This window comes from Gorilla gorilla, chromosome 12, assembly GCF_029281585.2.
Source record: "Gorilla gorilla gorilla isolate KB3781 chromosome 12, NHGRI_mGorGor1-v2.1_pri, whole genome shotgun sequence".
Classification (NCBI taxonomy): domain Eukaryota; kingdom Metazoa; phylum Chordata; class Mammalia; order Primates; family Hominidae; genus Gorilla; species Gorilla gorilla.
The window spans coordinates 137,635,862-137,654,944 of NC_073236.2; the positions used below are offsets into that span (position 1 = coordinate 137,635,862).

Below are 19,083 nucleotides of genomic sequence, written 5' to 3' on the forward strand. Positions count from 1 at the left end.
TTATTATTTTAGTATCTAGAGTGAGAGGCAGTCCCTACCTACTAAGGAGGCTCAAATGTTGGGGAGGGTTGGGATGTAGGAAGGAGGTTCCAATGCTGGAAATTCAGAAAGAGTGAAACATTTACTACAGTGTGGACCGGTCTGTACATCTTTCTCCTTTTGTTGAACTCCATCGTCTTCTCTGCCTCCATGTTTTTTTCTAGATTCTCTTTTCTGAATGATTTTCAGCACCGAAACTCTTCTAAATGAGCATGATAATTATTACTGTTTTCAGTACAGTGAAGAAAAATATAATTTTGAATAAAGTAAGTGGTCTTTTTTTTAACTTCAGGGATGAGACCCATAAGCTAATTATAAAAATAAATAAAAATACTCTTATTAAGAACCTGATTTAGACCAGCACTATTCCTATGTACTCATAAGCTAAAAGGCGTAAGTCCCTTTCTTCAAGTAGCTTGAATCATTGCAGATACTAACCTGATAGCACAAAGAAATAAAATGCGATATAAAAACCCCAGATGCAAAATAGTTCAGAGACTGAGTCTCAAGGGTGTGCAGGTAATGTGGAAAGTTTTGTTGCAATATACGTATTTGTGAATTTATTGGGCCACTGAGGGTGAAATGACAGGTATCTACTTTCATAAAATTGCAGACGTTTTATAAAATTATAGACTTTGAGTAGAATAAATACCTTCTATAGATTATCTTAGTTTGCTGGTTATAATAATCTAAACCAGCAGTCCCCAACCTTTTTGGCATCAGGGACTGGTTTCATTCGTGGAAGACAATTTTTTCACAGAACGTGTCGGGGTGGGGAGGTGTTTCACCTCAGATCATCAGGCATTAGATTCTCATAAGGAGCACACAACCTAGATCCCTCACACACACAGTTCGCTATAGGGTTCACACTCTCATGAGAATCTAATGTCGCTACTGACTTGTCGGACCTCAGGCAATAATGCTCATTTCCCCACCATTCACCTCCTGCAGTGCGGCCTAGTCCCTAAGAGACTTGGACTGGGGTTGGGCACCACTTACCTACATCTTAAATTCTCAATGCTCTTTTAGATCTCAGAATTATATTTCATATTTATATCTATATATTTTGCCAATAAATAACCAGTTCTATAAAATCAGACCAAGTGATCTGAATACAGATGTTTTCAACTCTACCTGCTCCAGACTCCCCTAATATGGGTTTATATTGAATAGAATGGTCTGCCCGGGATAGCTGCAGAAATAATGCATGAGCTCTGAGGTTCATGGTCTACCCTTTGTGGTCCAGTCATTTCACCGAGATTACACAACCAAATTCTATCTGGCCACGACTATTCTTGATACCTCAGCTCTTCTTCATGATATGTCTCCTAAATTTCTTTCTCATTATTCTATTTAGCAAATTAACCACCTACACCTTATTTCTTTTATCTATTTGCTGTTGAGTCACTCTATAGATGTTTTGATTAGTTGAAGCTAATTCCCTGTAATGAAAATGGGTTCCCCATCCTTATCATCGATAAATTAATAAACCACCCCCTCTCTGATATATAGCTAACTTGGAAAGTTGTTTCCCAATACAGTGGCGGAGAGCTATGTTAGTGCCTGATTTTGCATAGTGTACACTCTGATATAGTAATATCTGGATTCCAGGTTTTACCAATTTACTACCCAACTATAGCAATTCTATGCTGTTTGCTCCAGACCTAAATTAATCTCAGACTCCCTTTAGATGTCACAGCTCTCCATCACTGGTGCAGACATAATTCTGAAGAAAAGGTCATGAAGTCATTGTCATGCTTTCCATGAAGGTCTAGTTCCCGGCTCCTCACCTGGTGTGCAATATGGCACCTGAAGAAACGTCACAGCTCCTTTTTGTTTCTGGTCTCATGTTGAGACCAGAGTCCAGAGAACAGAAAGGAAAGAGATTGAACTTTCTATACTATGAGAGATCAATCTATCGTTTGTTAAAGTGATCAGCATATGTATCCTACAGTTGGAAATACATCATAGGTTATAACTTGTGTGTATTTCCACACAAAAAATTATCTGGGCTTTTTTTCTTTGTACTAAATTGGAGGACATACCCATTAGAAGTGGCAATATGTTCCAATTTCTTTTCTCTTACAAATAAATAAATACATACATAAATAAACAAAATTAATGGCATATGTATTTCCTAATACCAAGGGCTTTAACATGTGGAATAAACTAATACATGAAGTACAAAATATATTAGAAATAATTTAAGGAGGCAGGTGACAGATACTTAGAGACAAAACATTTGGTTATACGGTTTAATCGCAAACTACAGGTTTTTAATCTAAATGGTCATTTGAGTATTCCCCAGTTCTTCTACATCATGAAGGATTTTATGGTACCTTACCGCAGAGTACTCGATATCATTTTTGAAGAAATCATACTGTATCAAGTGAGCTACAATGTAACTGCAAAATGCAGACTGCAGTGTTGCTCTGCTGTGGCTCTGTGGCTTCACGATTCATTCATTTTTCCTCTTCTCTTAAGCCATTTGAGGGCTGGTATCTCAGCTCTAAAAGTCATGCAGAGAATGGGTGGAAAGAATACAAATGCTTCACTGGAGCCCGATTCAGGCTGGGGCAATTGTTGTCAACACGATGAGGTTGAATGAAATGCAGTGACAGTGTGGTAAGGGAAGACGTGTTCTTTAATGCTGTTGGGTCCAGGGATGCCTTACCTTAAGGGTAAAACATTAGATACCATGCTTATCAACACAGCAGCCTGTCATTGCAGTGAGTTACACCTACAGCTTAAGGTAACCAAAGCTGTTGAAACAATATTGTGCCTGCGTGTGTGTGTGCAGGTGCCCCATATAAAATATACATTGTATTTTCATAGACATGCACAAATGTGTAAGAAAAACATATACATGTATAAATCTGTGATTTAAAATATTGTGTCAGTATTATTTACAGATTTCTTCTTAATGTAAGGTAAGGTATGTGGGGGTGAATTTTAACTAAGAATTTATTATTAACACAACTATGATAAACTCATAGGGAATGATTACATGAATATGTGTGTATATATGTGTGTGTACATACATATATATTCATTTAATTTGAACTTTATTTTTTTAAGTACATTTGGAATTCCTTGGAAGTAATAATATAATGTATATGTAAACGCCTAAATAATACCCAGGAAGTCACGATTTGACCTAAACACTCGCATTTGCGTGGGAATTTTATTGTGCTTACTTTTTTTTAGAGGAATGCTTTGTCCTTTACAAAATGGACAAATACTCCCACTGTACTGCAGTTCCAGTTCTATAATCATTTTGGAGGCGCTCTTTACCCCATGGTGACCACAACACGGAGAACGGTCCTTACCCACATGCTGCTTGCCTGGGGAGCTCACACACAGAAGGATATATGCTCCCATTTTTTTTCCGCCGACTGTAAATGACTACTATTCTTTGCTTCACAGAACATCCGATGTGGTGCCCAATCAGCTGAAAAAGCTGCACAGACGTCATTAGTTCCGTGTGTGTGTGTGTGTGTGTGTGTGTGTGTGAGTGTGTGTGCAAGAGAGAGAGAGAAAGAGAGAGAGGAGACTGCAGCTGCCTTGCCGCGTGCCGAGTGGAGTCTCCATTAGGGCAGCGCTATTGATTTCTGATTCACACTGCAGCAACAGGGCTAGAGCTCAGAAGGAAAAAAAAATCACGTCTCAGAAATAGGAATTACAAAGACAAAAATAAGTAGATAGATAGTTTTATACAAAAATCAAGCATCTGTTACCAAAGGAAACCAAAAGTGACAATTTAGCAAAATTTAAAGACTGTTTATAACATAGAATAAGATGTATAGGAGAAGTAGAGTAAAATGAGTTTAGAAAAATTATTCGTTCTAATTTTTCAACAATTTTTTTGAGAGGTGATAATGGTCTAATTTCCAGATTGCCTTGAAAAACCCTGGAATACTCGGCAGAGATGCTGCAAAGTAAAGCTTATTTGAGGGCAATCTTGAAGCTATGCCTGAGAATTTTAAACAACAAAATATCCAAGATTCATTTTTTCAATTGTGTTCGATTATTTTATTAGCTAGTAGCTTTCTCTATTTTAATTCTCTGTGTTGCATAATATCTAGGATACAGTAACAGGCTGGTTGCAAATGCTCGAAACAGAAATAGGTTTCTTCATAGGCTGTGTTTCAGCATGTCCAACTGTGAGCCTGTGAAGCAGAGCATCGGAGTTCTCTCGAGGTCTGTTGCCTCAGATTTGGTTAGAAATTATTGAATCTGGAGTGTAAAAATCTTGTCTGGGCCTTTTAGGCAGCTTGATTTTAAAACTAGCCCTTCTGCCCCAAGACTTATCAACTGCCCCCCCACCCTGTCCCAAAAGAAAAGCTGAAGTAAGTTCAGTGTTAAAATAATGGTGCTGTCAGGCAGGCAGTCTGCATGTGAGCAGCAGAAAATTAGAAGAATAGAACCATCCATTCTCGTTTCCCCCCGCGACATGCACGCACACATACGTGCACACACACACACACACACACACACCACACACACACAGACAACACCAGTCAGTGAAGGGGAAAAAGGGTGATACCTTTTTAAAAAATGAAAGGCAGTAAGCCATTATTAGCAAGAGCTATATTGAGCATGCTTGCCAGACAAGCAGCAAAGCTGAGCTCCAGTTCCGCCCAGACATGTGCCTTGCCATTTTCATTTTAATCAGCCTGCTCAGGATGGCTGCTGATTCATTTTGCAGGATGTCCCCCTGGGAGCCAAGGTGGAAGCCTGAGGCGAGCTGCTATTGCATCAATGCAGCACATCAGAGCGAGAGCGCGGAGGCAGAGGGAGGAGAGAAAGCCTTCAGCACCGCATCCCGATTTCAATATGGCTAGTTAGAAGGTCCTGCATGAAACCGAGTCTATTGCAGAAAACATAATGAAAGCAAAGGAAAAGAAAAAAGTCGCATTGTCATTTCATTATCCAACTATTCTCTCCCCCAACCCCTTCTTGCCACCAACACACACACACATGTACACATTTTACAGTGACCATGAAAGATTTCAAGCCAGTCTGTGGAAGGGTGTGTGTGTGTGTGTGTGTGTGTGTGTGTGTGTGTGTGTGTGTGTACTATTTACCTGGTAACTAGCTGGGGTGGTATACCTGTTTTAGCTGGAGACTTTGATTTGTAGGACTGACAACCTTATTATGCAGTGAGTTTATTATTGATATTATTCTGCTCTCGGTTGCCATGGCCACCTTGTGAGAGACATTCAATTTTCTCTCTTCCATCATCATTATCTATGAGGCCATCTGTTGTGGAAAATGAATTCAGCCTCATTTGCATGACTGATAAGCAATTTTTTTTTTATCTATTTAACAGAAGGTCATATGCCGGGGATTTGGAGCTTGTGAAAAAAAATGTGGAAAAAAAAAAAAGCCTAGGAGAGGATGAGTGGGAGCGTGTGCATGGGGGTGTGTGGAAGTCAAACAGATCCCTGAGGCCTGCGAGCCTATCGCGCTGCATTTGTCATTCCTGCCCGGGCGACATTTTTTTTTCCCTAAGCTACTGCACACTAAACAGTGAGAGAGCTTTTCCCTGCAGTCTTCTTGAAGCCCCCCTGGTTTTTTGCTCATTGTTGGTGGGTGCATTTTAATTTTTTCATTCCCTGGACTATGGGTTATGATATCCATACTCACTGAAGACAAAAAGCCACCTTTTCTGCGTCTCGGTGGCATGCATGTGTCTCATCATCCTTTCAAACTTGTGGTGGAACAGGGTTTTCTTCCCTGTCTGTGTATTTTGAGCCAGCACAGTTACCAAAATTGAACTTGTCTTTCGCTTGTGAGCGGTTGTGGTCATTGTGAGGTACGTGATGTTCGTTAGGTTAATTTTTCGGGGAACTTAGTGAGCAGGATGTGTTTTACCGTAGCTCAAGGGCTGAGGCTGCTATTCCATTGTCTGCTCCTTTTTAAAGTTATTTTTATAGCATGGCTGGTAGCTGAAATGTTCCTGGACTGGAGGCTTTGTAATCCACAAAAAAATCTGTCTTTAAACTAAAATGGGTATTAGGTTGCATGACTTAACTGTGATGTTGTTTATTAAGAAAAAAAGAAACAAAAACAAAACGGGGTGCATGTATGGTGTTTGGAGGATAAGAGGATACTGAAACAAAAACTTCCCAGAGACTTTACTGGATTACTTTACATTACAAATGAAGCACATCATTTTATGCAAAGGCAATTAAAATGTTAGATATTTTGGATGAATTTACCTAATGGTAAGAAGAAAGTTGATTTATATTGTTTAAGTGGAGAAACTCAAATAAAGATTTTTAAATTTAACTTAAATGTTTGAAGTTCATAATAATGAAATTAAATGTTATTTATAACAGAAATATGTCTTTTTGTAACACCTAAATTAATAAACTAAAAGTTTAAACTCTACACTTTAAAGATAGATCTGAATAAAGCAAAAATATATATGTAAATATTTATATGAAAGTTAGCTATATAAAATACAGAGAACAGATTTTGGATTTAGTATTAACCATGACAATTTCTTGTACCATCAAAGCTATATAAGCTAAATAATTTCTAAGTTACTTAGAGTAAAACTATTTTATATAAGAGCCTTTTTGTTCAAATGTTTATATTTTCTACTAAACAAAATTAACGTCATAGACCAAAACATCCCAAAACCACCCTTACAGGCATATGAGGGTCTTTCTAATTGTTCAACTTCATTAAGTGTCATGTAGCTTTAAAAATAATAAAGTCATGTCTCCCATACAGATAAAAATGTAATTATTTTAAAAAGAAAAGTGTTTTATAAAATATTCCCTTTCAAAAAAAAACAGCATTGCATTCCTATAAGTTTTCACCTCTCAAGAACTTTGAATCCAAAGTGTTGATTGTAAGTTATAAATGCTACTAAGAGAAACATTCCAGAAAAAAAGGAAGTTTGTTTTTTCTGATTGACCTAAAAGAACATGTATGATTCTATCACCTCAAATGCAGTAAGGTAATTGCTTAAAATTCTCCTTAAAGTTATACTTGAGTGATAAATTTTCTTTATTAACCAACATAGACCACTACTGATGTGTGTGTGTGATGGTACTTTACTTGATTGCACTTTGAAAACTCTTACCATACTATCATACACTTTTCATAAACAATAACAGTTGTTATATAATCCTTCTGCTTTTAATCAGCCATATTTCTTTATATTTTAGCTTGATTTTCAGAGAAATAAGTTTATTTTAAATATTAATTGTGCGTTTAAAGAATTTAAAACAATAAAATTCTGATAGATTATGAAGATTATTTAAAGTGACATCAGCTTTCTCAGAGGACTATACTTTAAGAATCAGTAATATGAGATCTGGATCTATATGATAATATGAAGGATTATGTTGTTGTCTTTTGATCTGTACATATAGTCTTCAGATTCGTGAATCAAAATTATCAACATCTAAAAAAACCTATGAGATAGCACAATTGATTTTTCTCTCCTCCCCACCCCCACCCCCAAAAAGTTAATTACCAATCTTGGTTGGATTCTTCCTTGCCTCCCTGACATTTGACTGCTGCTAATTCACTGATTAATCTCATTAATGTGATTATAGTAGGATTTAGAGTTGGCTGCCATTGTTCTGTAGACAGTGCTATTCAGGCTGAGCGCTTGCCACCTCATTCAGTTTTGCTGTGATTTTTCAAAGGCTGGTGGAGTGAGCTATTGTGAGCAGGCTTCTCTGCCTTCCCTTTCAGCACCAGGAGCTGTCCGCAGCTGATAGCGATTGCATTCAACAGTGACTGACTTCCTCCTAGTTTATTGGCAATGTGAAAATGGCTCACTTTCATCACCTTAATGATTGTGCTAGTTGAGGCAGAAGTAGGAGAAGCCTTCATGGTCACATTTGGATGTTTTGAAGATGGTGGCAGCAAAGATATCTATACTTGAAGATTTTTATTTAGTAAAGACTTTCCATCTGCCATTATACACATATTTCACTCTATTTCCAAATATTCAAACATATCAATACGTTAAAAATTACTTGTATATATGTATAGTTGTGGGTTGGAAAATTGTAAACATTATTACTTTTCAACTGGAAAATTTTATCCAAATACATGTAATTATTAATAAAATTCATCTTTGAAAAGATGCACCAGGACTATCTGGTGTCACAGTAAGGTAGAAAGTATGCATGACACACAAATTTCAACTTCTCTTGAGTTAAACTTGCATCCAACAGCAGAACTTATGCCAATTTCACAAATTTGTGTTAGAAGCTGAGATCAAGGTAAAGGTCCAACGATTTGTGACCACATATGAGTGGTGTACAAAAATTCTTAAAGGAATATGAGTACCTAGTCTTCTTCAGGGTTATAAAAGCTGTCAAAGCATGACCTTAGGACTATGTGGATAGTTTCAGAGAATGAGACTTCTTTAATATGCTGTTTTCACTGTCCCTGTTATGTTTTTCACCTAATTTATTTATTTATTTTTTACTCTCTTGAAAATGTTTCTATTTTGTACCTTACTCTTGAATATACCCAATTATTTCACTGTCTCATGTTTTCTGTCTGCTTTCTGTGTCAATGTTTAATAGATTAGGGGAAAGAAATAAGTGATTATGCAATTTCAAAGATTTGTAAAGTTTTTCTGTTTGTTACAATTATACTTAAAATTAAAAAATTGAGTTAATAATCTGATTATTTGTTCAACTGCTTTTATAAATACTTTACATTTATAATTTTTAAAAGCCAGTTACTTCTCTGTGAAAAATTAATTTTGTCAAGTAAATAATGTTTTCAAAGTCACATGCATAAACTAGATTTCCAACTCTACCTGTAAGCCAATTTAATTTGAGGGAGAGATATTATTTTAGAAATACATAATATACAATCTGAAAGACTTTGTTTACTTGTTATATATTTTAGTGGATACATTTTAACTTCAAACAACTTAAAGGTTTATTTATCCTTAAATATTTTATGTTAAAAAAACTCCTCTGTGGAATTAGAGGGACTAGTCAGATGCTCTTTGATAATGACCACTCTGCCTTGCACTTACAGTTTGGTTTGGCTGGGTGTCCCTTTTAGACCAGGGCTATAATTTTCAATCAATAACCAGTGTTTCCAATGCATGTTGTCCTTTGCCAGGAAGTCTACCTTGATGCAAAGTCTCACCAGAACTCTGTTCAGGAGGCAAATGAATGGTAGACTCAGAAAGAGAGGTCTATAGTTTTGGTAAATTTTTATAATCAAATTACTCCATAGCATAATTTGATCACAATGACATTATGCATTTTCCTATTTTCAAGTTTTTAAGAGTTCTTTTTTGAATATCTTCTTTTTTATTTGAAAAGTTGTGTAGTATTCTTTAGAAAGGAGTAACTGAGGATAAACTTGAACAAAAACTTGCAAATAACATAATTTTCACCAAGCTAAGTTTCATCATACTGTATTCTCTACCACAACACAATACCTGACATTGATCTGCATTTCTTCCAAACTAAACTGAAGACAAAAGATACCACAAACTTGAAGAAGAAAATAGATGTAGGTTTGTGTTTGTGTGTGTGTGGTTGGGGGCAGTGTCATATCTACATATCATGGTTGCTGGTATGAAAAAGATATTTTAAATTGGCATACCACCCCCATATTTAAAATATTGCCTATAGTGACCATAACTCATATGAAATAATACAAATATTCTACTTTTATAGTATTTTATTGTATGATTTTTTCTGATATTAGATTATTTAAAGGCAACAGCTATCCATTTTTTCCATCAGTGGGCTATTTCAATGCAATGTGGTTCTGTTTGTAATATCTTTGTGTCTTGTCTCTTCTCTCTCTCTCTCCACTTTCCTTTCTCTCTCTTCTGTCCCCTCTCTCTTTAACTTGGTCCCTGTTTGTCTGTTTTGCCACCCTCTCTTCTCTCTGTGTTTCTTTCACACCTGCATTGTTCAAGCATACACAATGATTTTTCTATGCATGTTTCCACAGTGGAAGTGTTTTTGGCTTTGACATCATAATGAGTCCTCAGGGTATCTGTAGAATTAATCAGAGATGGCAGAGAAAATGTAAGCCGGGTGTTATAAAACTAGAAAGAATGCATGAATGCTTATTTATTAGATAGAGAAAGAGTGATAAGCATTGCTGTATTAGGCTGTTCTGCTAGGAAAATTTTCCTACCATGTACCTCTTTTAAAATAATCTCTGCTCCCCACGTGGTGATTATTGGAAAAGTTGGGGGGGGGGGGATATTTTAGTCTCACTGTAAGGAGTATTGTGTTGTGAGAAGATGGAATGGTACAGGACATTCTCTTAAAGCTTTCCTTGCTTTCAGACTGCAGTGGTGTCTAGCAGGGCTCGATGGGAAGGGAATTGCAGCCTCTATAGTAACCAGTAAGTCTGGTCCCAACACATCAGGGAAGAGCTCGGTCTTCAGAGGAATTACCTCTGAGAGCTGGAAGAGGGTGTTCATGGTAACTTGGGGCTTCTCTGTCAGTCTCCCCACGGAAACCACAGTCAGAGCTGTGCTCTGTGGAAAGCCTGCAGTGGCTGCTCCCTCGTGCTGTTCTGCTCTCGACTCTCACTCACTGTGGATAGTGGGCTGGTGGAGTGCGGGCGCCAGAGGGTAGGGGTGAATGGAATGGAAACACAGAGGGAACTGTGACCAGCACGTGCGATGGTCTCTCCACGGCAGACAGAGCCCTGCGTGGGTGAGAAGCAGACTGCGGAACAGGATTTGGCTTGATGGCCACCAGCTCTTCCACAAAAAGGTACCTCTTTCCTTTTATTGTAAAGGTTACATAGGATTTTTTTTTTTTAATTTGCCTGGTGGTTGCAGCTCCCAGTTCTTCTCTTAAGTACTTCAAAAGTAGTTGTTTCTCCACCTGCCTGCCTATCTCCAGCTCTCATTTGATTGCATACACAACACTTCCTAAAGTCTCTTGGTTAGGCGTGTGAACGCGTCAACAATGGACCCTCTCTCAAAAGAGCTTCTCCTTCAGTGTAATGCCATTGTGGGCACTGCTATGTCTGCATGCTGCCCGGAGTTGTTGTTAAACATGAGTCTGTGTATTCAAGGCTAGTTTCCAGGGGCGAGGGTGGGAGGTGCTAAAGTAGCCTTTATGATTTAATGTAGCCTTTCATAGCGGTGAGTGTTATAGGAGAGAGGTTTGCAGAGAGTGAAACGGTATAGTCACCACCAGAGTAAAACATCTATGGCTTGACTCAAGAAGCCATTTATAAAATCAGCACTTTTTTAAGCCAGAAAAAAATGCTAATGAACATCAGGTATCTATGTTCCCTTAGTTATTTTAAAAACCTTATTAGGTCTTGTCTTTTCAAAGAAAACTTTTTCTATATTTTTTTCTTCAAACAATAATAAAAGGTGAAAAATGTTTTAACTTTCTTAGACAAGTAGTTTCATAGCTTTTGTTTTAAAAGAAAATGATACAAGAAGCTCATACTGAAACAGAATAATATAGTGAGGTTGGCAACCCGAAAACGATTTTAAGAATTGGTTAGAGTTAACTCTTGTGTCACCATTCTTTTATTTTAAGAAGTGACAGGTTTTGGAACCTCTTTTTGTTTTGCTTGGATGTTAACCAGCAATGCCATCTAAAATACTGTAGGTTCAGCTTACTTCTGTGAGTTTTCTTTGGCCACAGCATGAATTTACCATAACATCAATGATAGGGGAGGTATTTTTAGACATATTGCCTAGCTGGTAGCTGCTAACAGCCTGACTCCGGTATTTACAGTTCTCATCTATTACATTAAATACAGCACTGCTCATGATACACATTCTGCTCTAGAGATTTAGGGGCCTGTGGGTACAAGGCAAGCAGCATACAGCACACATCTCCACTCGTGTCTGACTGTGTTGCAAGCTTGATACACAGGAAGGTTAGAAATTACTGGTTTAATCCACAGCTGTAGCTTGAAAAATATCTAGATCAGCAGTGAAGTTCCCTCCCACCTTAGGATTTGGGGAAGTGGATATGTTTTGTGTTGCTTCAAGGAGGCAGCCTGAGACAGGGTAAGTCAGCAGGATGCTTCCGAGGCTCTTCTGCTGCAGCGATGTGCTCTCTAAGGGAGCGTGAGCGTGATGCACGCAGCACAGGCGGGACTCGCAGCCCGGCGCTGTCTGTCTGCTGCCTTTTGATGGAGGCTGCACTTCACCCGCCCGGCAGAGCGCTGTACGCATGCCCGTCTTCACTGTCGTTTAGTGGTGTCAACTTATTAATTTCCATCTTCGACTTCAGGCCTGTTAGTTTCCTGTCTGAAAGCATTATTACTTTTGTCCATGTGGCAAAATAATTAGCATACAGATGAGAAGTGGCCCCTTGCCTGGGCGCCGGTAGAGAGAGAAGATGTGCAGTGGAAAGTTGATTGGATGAATGGAGAACAAATGGTGGGCGTTCAAAAGCATTAGAAGAGTTTTGTAGTCGTGGAGCAGGTTGGAGAATTTTCTGGGTGAGTCCCTAAGATGGAAGGCAGGGGTGGCTGCCGTGGGAACAACTGCTTGTCAGACGCTGGCTTAGCCGAAGGTGCCAAGTGCGGCTGTAGGCACAGATAATTCATTGGGACGACTTTGTTTTGCAAGTCTTGAGGCTGCTCTTTGATATCCCCTCCAGGTAAATATGTCCTGTGCTCCCTGTCTTCTCCAGAGCGTTTGTTCCGCTTCCCAAAGTGGAGCAAAGTTGAACTCCTGATGGTCAGTAACAAAAGAATAGTCATTTGCTGCTGGTTTGGGGTAGCGGCTTGATCCGTCTTCGTGTGCATGTGTCTGAAGTAGAAATTAACTGTTTAGAGATGACTGTTTTTAGAAACTTACAGCAGCCATTATTCAATGTGTTTAATTAATATTTTCTGAAGCCGTGCATCGAGACCAGCAAAATTAGCAAATGTTGTTTCAATTAAAGCCCAGACATAATTAGTTTTGACTAGTATGTATTTTTCCTAGCTGGAAGATGATTTTAGCTAATTTAACCAGCAACTTACTGGAGATTGTGAAAATTGAACTGAAGTTTCTATTGATCTGTAGAATCTACAACTAGGAAATGTAGAAATTAGCACACAGTGATACTCTCAGTTCTTTTCAGAAAAATGGAGATCATTTTTGCAAATCAGTCTTCTGAGTTGAGAAGTAAGAATAAAGAGCCTGCTGGAATCCTAATTTTCTATTGTCATCAGTGACACATTTCTTATATAATTCTGTGACTGTACTACTGCAATATGGGTGTTTTAATATTTAGTTAATTATACTTCCGTGGTAGGAATTCACTGATAAATAGTTCTATCCTGTTTTAATAATTCCTATTCTCCCTAAAAGGCAAGGTTTTTCATTTTAACTGACCTAATTATTTCACCTGCTTTTTAGGTAGAACTCAAGTAGAAATTGTTATTCTTTAACTGTCTTTTTATAGATTCCTGAATATTTTAGATCACTTGATTTTATTTTGCTTTTATTTTAAGCTTTTTTTTCTAAAGAGTTGCTTTACTTTAGCTGTTTGCTTTAAACAACAACAGTGAATATTTGACAGAAAATACAACTTTTGGGGGGAGGGGAAAAATTTTCTGTTTAAAAAAATATATCTTTTCAAAAAAGAAAGAAACCACCTTTAATGAATCTAAACCTCAAACACAAGATATTTAAAAACATATTAACCCTTCATGTGAAGCTGCTGAAACTTGGTTTTGATCATTTTCCCTCTCATCCTGCAAGTTTCTTAGTACTCACATTGAGCTTTTTCTGCATAATAGGTAAATTATCTATTGTTTTTTCAATGTGTCTGTGTTTATACACACAGACACATTCATTTTTCTATTTCATTTTTAAATTTGCTGGTAAACTAGAATGAGGAAAAAAATTGAGTTTTTAAAAATTTAACTCAAGCAGTTTTAAATATCAGATTGTTTTCAAGCAGATTCATGAAATCTTACCTAGAGAAAAGTCATAAAGTCATAGTTCCATTATTTTCTCATTGCTACATTTCATTTTAGAGTTGAACCAAGCTTTATATGATTAATATAGCTGCTTTTAGCTTTATGATGGTGGTTTATAACTTTTTTGGGGCAAAATATCAGCATTTACTTTTTAACCTCACCTTGTGCATTTCTATGCAGAGATCCCTGAAAGCCCCTTCTCCACGATGCTCTTTGTGCCTGGCTGCCTTCAAAGGTGGAGCCCAGTTATTTTGCTTTTTTTTTTTAGGGTCAAAATTGTGTCATATTAGTCTCCACTCCACGGAGCCCCGCGTGCCACTCTCCGTCACATTTGTTCTCAGGCTGTGGAGCAGGCTCATGGGCAAAGACAATGAAAGGTCCCAGGACTGGAAACAGGGTGATGTGCACCTGTCCGAAAAGGTGATTTCTAAGGGAATTTTTCCCTGTCTAGTTGCACTTTAAGGTTGAGTGTCAACTTTGGAAAGAAAAGCAGCCTTTCATGGCAAAATTTTTAATCAATTGATGTGATTCCAAGATATTAGTCCAAAGATGAAGCGTTCTTTGACTTAAGTACCCTGTGTAGGCAACACTGGTCAGTGTGGGGCATCTGCTGTCTCAGTGGGCCTGCTCTGCTCACCGAAGCCATAGAGGGCATTGCTTTGGTGGGGTTTCCACTGATTGTGAAAGAAAAAAAACAGGTAAATATTTTTTATTCAAAAGGTTATTTGACTCTATTCCTTTTAAAATTCAGTACTGTCATGTATTTTCACACTCTTAGGAGTACTATAATTCCCCTCTTCCATGATTTTGTGAGTGCATGTATATGTGTATTTTTTAAATGCCAGTGTGAAAATGTGTGTAGGCTGACAATATTTGAGCCATGGGGTTAGTATGTGTGCCATGTAAACCTGCTTTAGATGTGTTTGTGCACTCATTAATATAGTTGAAAGAACTTTAGGACTCAATATTACATACTGACTGCTTTTTACTGAAGTCTGACTGTTTACATAGAACACTCCAATTTCTTTAAAGAAAATTACCTCAAGGATATTGGGCATTTGCTTGAGAAATTTTCAAGTGTGGAATGTCAGGTTTAGGACTCTACATCAAACAACTCATGAATTAATAATTTATGGGGGTCTTTTTTTTTAGTACATTGACAAAGATTTTCATTATAGGATTTCTAGCTCAAACACTGTTCTGAGTGGTGCCTTCATGCCGTTATCTCAACCTAAATGCATAGTGTGTTTTAATGCCCCTCAACAGAATGGTTTTTCAAAAGTCGGCATCACCTCTTGACTCCAGGGGCTACCACACCACTGAACCCTAAAAGCAATAAACCATTCTTAGGGGCTGACTTTAAATTTGGCCCAACCTCCCCTCCCTGGTGCACGAATTCCACCAGCCTGTGCCATCTGAACAGAAGCTGAAAGCACAGAGCATTGTCGCCATGAAACAATGCTAGCCAGACTGGTTGTAGAAATAAGCGAGTCTGCAGGGCACCCCATAGAGAGCCATCAAACCGAGTCTGCTCTGGAGCTGTCTGGTAGATTGCGAACATTCGGAAATCAGTGCCGCATCTGCCGGTGGACCCTGTGCTTCTCTGAAACTCCCACCTGCCCTAATGCATCTGGGCAAGAGCTTTTCAGAATCCAGTTTCCTCCAGGATAAATTTAATATGTCTTGAGGGCCAGGCACAAGCAAATTGATTCTATCTCTGCACCAGAAAAACTCATCAACATCTGTAAGAACACAGATTTTCAACAACCCCAGGATTAGGGGATGCTATTTTGTAAAATATATTCCAAGCCTACTCCCTTCATACCTCATGCCAGCATGGCATTTTTTAATTAGGAAGTTGATTAAAAAGGGCATGGTAGACCACGGATGTATGGTCTCCTGGCATCCATCCAGCTGTTTGTTGTCTGGGTCGTGGAAAGCGTTGCTCATCACCAGTTGCAGGAGCGAGGGGGAAATGATTATAAGGGATGGCAAGAATGAAACTGTTCTGCTGTATGTGCTAATGGCAGCTGATTGTGGCTTCCTCTGAACCAGCCTTTCCTGCAGATAGACTTGCTGACTTCCTTCATGAGACAGAGACCATTTGTACTTGGAAATAACTTGGAAATGTAGAAACTAGGTGTATTATTCAGTGGTTCTGATTTTTCAGTGATCAATAGGATAAGTCATAATGACTTGTATTTTCTGGATTCAAACCTGTTTTTGGCCTCATATCCTGTAGGCTGGTGTCAATGATGGTAGTTGTTCTAACAGTGTTGTGCTGTTTCTCTTCAAGAGTAACTGGTTTTTGCTTGTCTCCCCCACCCCCCAAGGGAAATTCCTTTCTTTGCTGGCTTTTTTTTTCTTTTTCTTTTTTTTAGGGCTTAGAGTATATTTCACAGAAATAAAATGTTATGCCTATGTGTAGTGTTCCCGTGGCTAGTGTGGTGTGAATGGGCACCATGTTATGAATTTAACCCTGTGCACCCCTCTCATCCTCTTATTGTATGAGCACTTTCGCAAGACCAAGCATACTAAAGAAAATAGGAAAAACAGCCATGGATGAGGCTTGACACACTGCCAACACCAAGACCCTCATCCCCAGGGCAGAGGCTCTGGGGCTTTTACACGTCACTCTGGGAAGACAGTCAGTGCTCAAGATCAGGGGACTATGTCTGCACCCCAGTGGGACTTTCCAGCCACTGGGGTAGCAGTTCTCCCTTTTGTTCTCCTTCCCTCTGAACCTACTTGCACATATATTAATTATTTTTAGATTCTGCATTTTAAAGTTTTCAGTGACAGACAAGCTGGAGTTAGCAACAATGGTTGGCAGGCAGGGGCTCTCCTCACTGTCCTCTTCTAGAAAGAAAATATCAAAGTCAATGCTGAAGACAAAAGGCAAGACCCCTTAAGGTCAGCACCTCCCTTCCCTCTTAGTGCCATAACTGAATAATTAATACAATGTGCATATATTGAGTACCTACTATGTGCAGAGCCAAATGAGATAGAACTGAGTAACAAATTTCTGCCCCACGAAAAGTCAGGTAATGTGTGTACTTGTGTGTGTGTGTGTGTGTGTGCATATATATATATATGCATATTTCTGATAAAGGGTAATCATAAATACTTCTAGGTTTGCTTTTCTTGAATGCATTTTGAAATAGATTAAAGCATTCTTATGACTTAAGAAGAAGAGTTGAGTGAAGCCTGAGGCCCCTTTCCTGGGTAATCAGTACTTCAGGAATCCAGGTGACCATTCCAAAACTCAGTACTCAACAGCATGGCATTGTATTACCATATTCTCTATTCAACGGCACGTATGATTTCAGTGTATTGACTTCTTACAAAATCAAGAGTTACACATTGTTGAAGGTTCTGGATAGTTAGCACTCATCCATCATGGTTTCTAAGTACACGTTCCCTGTCCCCTTCCATTATGCAGAGTTACAATCGCAGCAAGCCTTTGCTTACCTGAGAATACATGAAACAGTAAACAGAATGCTGTTTGGAGGAAAGTGTTGGTAACTGTCAGGGGTCTGTTTTGCAGTTTCTGAGCTGTTGATACCAGAGATCAACAACAGAACATTTTGGATTTGGCTTGGTGAAGCCCTAGGTTATTGACTGAGGGCCAACCTTGCAAGCAAACAGGAAGATCCCCTGTGTCATATTCACTTGTCTCTGCCTTCTCTGTGACATAAGCAGTCCTGCCACAGTGCAGACAGCTGAAAGGGGCTGCCAACCTGGTTATCCACTGGCTCACCATTGGCTGCAGAAACATCAAAACAAGGAGGAGAGGAGAATTCAAATTAGAAAATGGTCATGTATTTCAGACAATTCCAATGACTATTTGCCACATTTCCCTTGAGTCAGACCTGATTACATATACCTGCCTATTTAGAATTAAGAATTTTGCCATTACACCCTGTAAAAGACAAGTTAGGTTAGAATTAGCATTTTATAGTCTCTCAGAGTATGGAAATTTAAGTAGCTCAGGCATCAAAAAGCCACATGTCTTTGCTTAAAAACGGAATTCTGAGATTATATAAAGTGAGAAGGGTTGGTTGATGCTAGGAAATAAAATCTTAATAATTTGCTCAGATAAATTTCAGATCAATTTCTTACTCGTCCTTTGTTTAATGTGGCACATTTGGTACTGAATTAACATGTGAAATTTTCCACTGAATTTGTATTCTGAATCTTCCAAGATGTTTTGCAATTCTTTTCATAGTCCTAAGAACAAGAATGGAGATAGTTTTGCTGCCCAAATGTTTTTTTAGCTAATATGCTGTTCCTGGGATTATATTAGCTCAAAAACAATCCCTTTTCCTAAGAGATCCACACCCATGGTGCCAGCCAAGAAATGATGTATCTGCTCTCCAGGGACAAGTTAACACACCTGTTTACAAATGGGCAAAGCCACCTGTTCATTTAGTTTTAAAGTTAATGATCAAAACAGTATCTGATCCTAGGGGTTAGTAAGAGTGGAAAGGCAAATTTGTGAGACAACAGGTAACATCTCATTTTTATTACCTAACATTTCAATATGTGTATATTAAATGTGGAATTAGTTAGAAAATACACTAAGCCTATGATACATATTCTAAATGGTAAATATCAACATTCCAAGGATTAGACGCAGAAGTTGTGTAAGGAGTAGTAAAGTCAATGATAGTGTAAATTTCATGCTTTACATTTTCAAAATCCAACATGTGCAAATTGAATCATGTATTTTAGCCTCAAAGGCATAACTGAAGTGTGAGGCTTGCTGATTGTGCAGTCAGCATTGCAAAAACGGCCTCTATCAATAAAAAATCAGTAAACAATTTTCACACATCTCGTCCTTCCTCCAACAAGATCGAGTCTCTTTCCCTTCCTCCTTTGACTGGGGAGCATGTGGCTTGGGCCCTTATAACAACATGGTCTCCAATTTTTTGGCTTGCATTAGAGTCCCTGTTGGCACCTGCTCCTATATTTTTAACTAAGGGCACGGTCAGGAGGATGATTACAAAATCATTTTACTGATTATTTTGGTCTCTTCCAAGAGTCAGAGAGACTTTACTCTGCCTGGTTTGGTTATATCAGCTAGGTTGCACGTGTGCTATAAGTTTCTGACTAACTCTCCAA

General features: G+C 38.4%; 1 protein-coding gene across 19 annotated transcripts in view; it reads left to right on the top strand.

The window, feature by feature from the left end:
* The first annotated feature begins 5,468 nt into the window (after nucleotides 1-5,468).
* MYT1L (myelin transcription factor 1 like) overlaps nucleotides 5,469-19,083 on the top strand; it is a 539,395-nt gene continuing 525,780 nt past the window's right edge. For 4 of the 19 annotated variants that reach the window (XM_031006788.3, XM_031006814.3, XM_031006819.3 and 1 more), the window contains exon 1: nucleotides 5,470-5,857. The gene's annotated coding sequence lies outside the window, so the exon portion shown is untranslated. Of the gene's footprint in view, nucleotides 5,858-10,285; nucleotides 10,785-11,855; nucleotides 12,050-12,097; nucleotides 12,648-19,083 lie in introns of those variants that run through there. The other 15 variants (XM_031006771.3, XM_055378700.2, XM_055378703.2 and 12 more) reach the window with 12 other exon arrangements.